This window comes from Rhinopithecus roxellana, chromosome 13 (assembly GCF_007565055.1).
Source record: "Rhinopithecus roxellana isolate Shanxi Qingling chromosome 13, ASM756505v1, whole genome shotgun sequence".
In the NCBI taxonomy this organism is placed as follows: Eukaryota; Metazoa; Chordata; class Mammalia; order Primates; family Cercopithecidae; genus Rhinopithecus; species Rhinopithecus roxellana.
In genome coordinates, this window is record NC_044561.1 from 131,856,578 (window position 1) to 131,863,123 (window position 6,546).

Below are 6,546 nucleotides of genomic sequence, written 5' to 3' on the forward strand. Positions count from 1 at the left end.
GACTGGGTTTCCCCGTGTTACCTTACTCCCCTGAGCCTGACAGCTCAGCCCCTCTCGCGGCGGTGGCTCACCTCTGGCGTTTCATGAAGGTTTGCAAAACAGCGATCTTCGGATCCCATTGCTCCTTCTGCATTTCCTCGCTGGAGATCCTCTGGAAAGAGCTTTCTCCCATGAGCTACCCGGCTGGGTGAGAAAGTTCCTGCAGGAAAGCCGGGACACATGCTTGCTTCCTCCCCCTATTTGCCAGTTCTCAGCATCACGGCTTGGTGCCCTAACAGCAGGAGGGCACAGGAGGGACAGGGACAGGAGGGACAGGAGGTTTCGAAAGTGGTTTGATAAATTCACGGAGTTTTAAACATTTGGTGTGTTCTGCCATCACTACCGTTAGTCTGTTCGATGTCTGTAGCGCCCCGGCTGGCGCTGGGAGTCCTTCTGCACCCGCTCTGCACCCCCAAATGAAACCCCATCTGGACAGGGACCCTGTCTTGCTCACCCACGGATCCTGGGCACAGCAGGGAAGACACTCCCCTGTGATTTCTTCCAGACATGTTTGTTTCAGCCTCCGTATTTGCATCTGCAGACTGCACATGGGAAGACGTGGGGCCCCAGCTTCCTGCATTCTGTAGGGATCTGCAACTGAGCTGGCACTTTTAGTAAAGACGTCCCCTGTTCCCTTGATCTGCAATCCTGAATCTGTTGTGAATCAAGCATCCCGTGTGTGTGTCTGTTTCTGGACCCTCCATTCCACTTCACTGACCACTGTGTGGCCTGGTCCAGACTCCTGTAGCTTTGTAGTGGGCATTGGCACCTGTGGTCTGAGTCCCTCGCTTTGGTCATCTTCAAGGTCATCTTGCTATTCTTACCCCATCCATTCCCATGTAAACTTTAGCTTGGCAACCCCCCCAACCCCCAACACACACACTCACACACATCGGCCTGGATTTTAATGGGGATTATATGAAATTTATACATCAATTTTTGTGCTTGTTAACTTGTTTTTAATCCAGAAACATATCATATCCCTTCCTTTATTTAAATCTTTTTTTTCTTTTTTTTCTGTCACTCAGGCTGGAGTGCTGTGGTGAGATCTCCACTCACTGCAACCTCTGCCTCCCAGGTTCAAGTGATTCTCCTACCTCAGCCTCCCAAGTATCTGGGATTGCAGGCACACACCTCCATGCCTGGCTAATTTTTGTATTTTTGTATTTTTAGTAGAGATGGGGTTTCACCATGTTGGCCAGGCTGGTTGCAAACTCCTGATCTCAGGTTATCTGTCCACCTAGGACTCCTAAAGTGTTGGGATTATAGGCGTGAGCCCCCAAGCCTGGCCTATTTAAATCTTCTTTAATCTACCTTAGTAAATGTTTTGTTGTTTTTGGAATATTTTTCTAGAACAATTACTAGGTAGTTGATGCATTTTTATACTACTAAAATGGTATCATTTAAAAATTCTCATTTTCTAATTATTTGTTGCTGGTCTATATAAAGACAATTAATTTTTGTATATTTAGCTTGTATCCAGTGTTGTTGCTAAATTTACTTTTTAAAAATAACAGCTTTATTAAAATATAATTCACATACCATACAGTTCACCTATGTAAAGTGTAGAGTTCAATGCTTGTTAGTATATTCACAGAATTGCACAACCATCATTGCAATCAATTTTAAAACATTTTTACTATCCTCCCTCACAATAAGTACAACAAACAAAAACCTGTACCAACACTAAGTTCATTTTTCATCCTAACACTCACCTAGAGATTATTTTGGATTTTCTACAAACACAATGAGGTTCCTGCTGTGCTTGTGTTGGGAAATCTGCCGGAACCTACAGGAGGGAAATTTTAATGAAAGCATGCACCTGCTGGAAAACGAACTGGGCTTTTGAAAAGAGAGGGGCTGAGTTTGTGCTGACATGAACAAGGTACAGAGAGATCTAAATGCATGGCATAGTGCGTGTTTATGTTGTCCACAACGGCTAATTAAAATGTTCATTCTAACCTTAGACATGGATTGAGAATTAGGCAGATGTATACAGAATTGAATTAGGAGACTCAGGCTACCAGGAATTTTGAGTGATTCTAGTACAAGCTCCTAAGGGTCTCATCGGTAAAGGCATTTCTGAATGCATCCTCTTCCCCTCCCCAAAGAAGAAGATTAAATGTGCCAGGTCTGTAGGGAAGGTCAGCAGGTGTGATTGTGGTCAAGCCTGCGTCCCCTCACCTGTGCCGCTGGCAGGCCGGGTCCCCAAGCAAACCCTAGCATCCGACTGGATCGACTGAGCAGAACAACGCTGGATTAGGCTTCTGCCCCGAGCTGGGGGGAGCCAGCCCCAGAGACCCCGGGCAGGAAAGCTGGGCCAAGCCCGAGCCTCCTTCTGTGGGGGGCACAGCGGTGGCTGCTGGAGTCATTCCCAGGGGTCGGAGGCATCCACCCCAGGCTGCCTCCAGGTGACTGGAGCAATGAAGAGAAAAAATTATTTCTGTGTCAAAACATGTTTCTGTGTTAGCCTAAGGTAAACTGAGAGAAAAAAATCCCTGTTTAAGAGAATTTCTGCATAAGTAAGGTTCATAAGTATATGTCAGAGCTTGTGATTCTCTGGGGGAAAATGTCATAACAATGTAGAAACTTTATCTAGACAAGTTTGCTCATTCTATAACTTTGGTACACACACTACTGTAAAATGTCAAGTTTTAACACCAAAAATTAAATTTCTGAGGGTAGCCAGGTGAACAATTCCCTCTAAGGAGAGGGAAGATCCACACTTGATGATTTATTTTCCACCTTTCTCTCCTTTTCCCTGTCCTGGGGCTTCCAGAAACCACAGGAGGTGGGGCCAGAAAAGAACAGGATCTGAAAATGTTCTTACTCTAACTCCCAAGTGGCATGTGTGAGCCAGTCTTAGCTTTGGTTTGCACTTTCTGGAAGGAAGGAATTATGTCGAAACCTTAGTTTGAGAGATGATGGATTTCTGGGTGGAAATGAGCAAACGGATGGATGGATGGATGGATGGATGGATGGATGGATGGATGGATGGATGGTGGATGGATAGATGGATGGTTGGATGGATGGATGGATGGATAGATGGATGGATGGATAGATAGATGGATGGATGGATGGATAGATGAGTGGATGGTTGGTTGGGTGGGTGGGTGGATGGATGGATGGATAGATGGATGGATGGATAGATGGGTGGATGGTTGGGTGGGTGGATGGATGGATGGATGGATAGATGGGTGGATGGTTGGGTGGATGGATGGATGAATGGATGGATGGATGTGTGGGTGGGTGGGTGGATGGATGGATGGATGTGTGATTGGGTGGGTGGGTGGATGGATGGATGGATGGATGGACGGATGGACGGATGGATGACTGGATAGATGGATGGATAGATGGGTGGATGGCTGGGTGGATGGATGGCTGGGTGGATAGATGGATGGATGGGTGGATGAATGGATGGATATGGATGGATGGACAGGTGGGTGGATGGATGTATGGATGGATAGATGAATGGACAGATGGGTGGGTGGATGGATGGTTAGATGGATGGACGGATGGATGGATAGATGGATTGGTGGGTGGATGGTTGGGTGGGTGGATGGATGGTTAGATGGATGGATGGATAGATGGGTGGATGGTTGGATGGATGGATAGATGGGTGGATGGTTGGATGGATGGATGGATGGATGATGGATGGATGGATGACTGTATAGATGGATGGATAGATAGGTGGATGGTTGGATGGATGGATGGATGGATGTGTGCAGAGGAAAGAGGCAATGTCATTGGTCTTCATGTGAATTCCAGCCAGCAAGACTACAATGCTCCTATGAGACCAAACTATTTTGTTTCCATTTTGAGGATAAGCTTACACTTAGAAGAAAAATCACAGCTTCTGAGCTACTGGTCTGTAAATTGGCAACAGCACGAAGCAGATAAGGGAATACGCTTGCTATGGACATGTGCCCAGACATGAAGCAGATAAGGGAATACGCTTGCTATGGACATGTGCCCAGACAAAGAACAGTGGTTAGTTGTTCAAACATTTCCTTCCAAGGCTAATATTTTCAGAAGGAAAAATATAACAAAGGTGATTACTGCCACATTTACATCTCTGCAAGGCCCTGTTTTATTTTTAACCTGATAAAAGGGACCGGAACTAGTGGATCCATGTCATGACGCACTTGTCAAAACCCACAAAATGTTTGACACAAGGAGTGAGCTCTAATGTGAGCTGTGTGTCCGCGTGACTGATAACTGTACCAAACGCAGCACAGGATGCAGGGTGTCAGTCCTAGAGGAGCTGAGGCACTGGGGGCTCCCTGGACCTGATACTCAGCTTTTCTGTAAACCTAAAAATGCTCTAAGTAACAAAGTTCACTCATTAAAATGTTTAAAAAGGAGCCAAACCATGCTGCTTCTTTAATACATCTTATATGCTTTTGCCAATAGTAATAGGAATCATTTTAAATGTCCGATCTGGAGATTTTCATATCGTGTTTGAAAGACTGGGCATTTAGAAAATCCCCTTTTGGGTCATGTCATTACCTGATACAGTTCATTAAACATTCTGTGAATGACTGTGACACACACGATGGCTCCCTTGTTTTCGTTCATAAATGGGATTCTATAGAAGCACTGATTACATCATCGTATTATAAAGGCCTACAAAATTGCTCCTGAACCTGAATTGCAGGGTGAAATTTAAAGGCAAGCATCTCTAATAATATCAACGTGGAAAGCTATTGTATTTTGATCTTATTCCATCATGGTTTCTGACATTCTCAAATGGCCTTTGCACTTTGTAGGAATAGGGCATTAAGAAATAAATGCCTGGCCGTGTGCGGTGGCTCACACCTGTAATCCCAGCACTTTGGGAGGCCAAGGTGGGTGGATCATGAGGTCAGGAGATCAAGACCATCCTGGCTAACACCATGAAACCTCATCTCTACTAAAAATACAAAAAACTAGCCGGGCGTGGTGGCGGGCTCCTGTAGTCCCAGCTACTCGGGAGGCTGAGGCAGGAGAATGGTGTGAACCCAGGAGGTGGAGCTTACAGTGAGCCGAGATCACGCCACTGCATTCCAGCCTGGCGACACAGCGAGACTCTGTCTCAAATAAATAAATATCTGAGTGTCTTTTTAAAATTAGAATTCAACACCAAATTGTGGGTTATTTTAAAAAATATGTTAAAGACTGACTATTCTGAAGATAAAGACCCTTTTTGTTCTTCTCAGAGAACTGTATTGCCTTAAAACCACACTTCCAGGAATGACCACCTGCAAGCTTGCACTATGACTCCCATCCCAAGACATTCGGGCCAGTATGAGCAGAGAGGTTCTCAGCACCGTCACAAGACCCTGTGATATCATTTTAGACTCATTTGTGGCTGTTGACAACACCACACACATGAAATTATGCTCACTGGAATCGAAATGTTCAGCTAAACAAAGAATTGTATTGGTCATGAAATTATTAACAGGAGGGATAACATTCCAGAGTGGGCCATTCAAGAATTTGAATTCAAATCATTCTCATGTAAGATGTTGGAGCTAGATTTACACCTATGTGTGTGCACCCACCAGGTCAAAGTCTCACTTCTGCCCTGTCCCTGCCACACCCACCCCAGAGTCGTCACAGGGACAGGCTGGTGGGGATTTGGGTGTAGATGGGAGGTAGTGCCAGTTCAAGGCGTCCCCATGGTCAAGTTGTGGCTACCTGAACACTGAAAGAAAAAAAAATCATAGTTACTTGAAATAAACTTATTACCTAAAAACTGCAAACCCCCAGTGGTACACGAAGACAACTTCCTTTTTACTTGTCTAACGAATAGTACTAAACAGAGGCCAATTGATTCACTACAAATGCTACTCGCTTGAGCTGGGTTTTGATTATGTTTTCTTTTTTCTTTTTTTTTTGAGATGGAGTTTTGTTCTTGTCACCTAGGCTGGAGTGCAATGGCCCAATTTCGGCTCACTGCAACCTCCGCCTCCCGGGTTCAAGTGATTCTCCTGCCTCAGCCTCCCAAGTAGCTGGGATTACAGGCACCTGCCACCACGTCCAGCTATTTTTTGTATTTTTAGTACAGACGGGATTTTGCCATGTTGGCTAGGCTGGCCTTGAACTCCTGACCTCGGGTGATCCACCTGCCTCGGCCTCCTGAAGTGCTGGGATTCCAGGCGTGAGCCTCCGCACCTGGCCTGTCTTTGCTCTTAAAAGGTGCAGAAATATGCATTCGTTTTCTGGGGCTGCTGCAACACTGTTCCACAAACCTGATGGCTAAGAACAGAGGTTGTCTCACAGATCTGGAGCCAGAAGTCCCAGATCAAGGTGTGGGTGGGGCCGCACCCCCTCCACAGGTCCAGGGAGGGGTCACAGGTCTGGGGAGGGAGCCCTGGCCCAGGGAGTGGGGCACAGGTCCAGGGAGGGGGCACAGGCCTGGGGAGGGCCACAGGTCCAGGGAGAGGTCACAGGTCCAGGGAGGGGGGCACAGGTCCAGGGAGGGGGCACAGGCCTGGGGAGGGGCACAGGCCCAGGTAGCACAGG

General features: G+C 46.4%; 1 long non-coding RNA gene across 1 annotated transcript; it reads left to right on the forward strand.

The window, feature by feature from the left end:
- Positions 1-1,758: 1,758 nt before the first annotated feature.
- Positions 1,759-5,531, forward strand: LOC104667610. The gene is made up of 2 exons (XR_748697.2): positions 1,759-1,924; positions 5,238-5,531. It is a non-coding gene; the product is annotated as an uncharacterized LOC104667610 (long non-coding RNA).
- Positions 5,532-6,546: the final 1,015 nt, after the last annotated feature.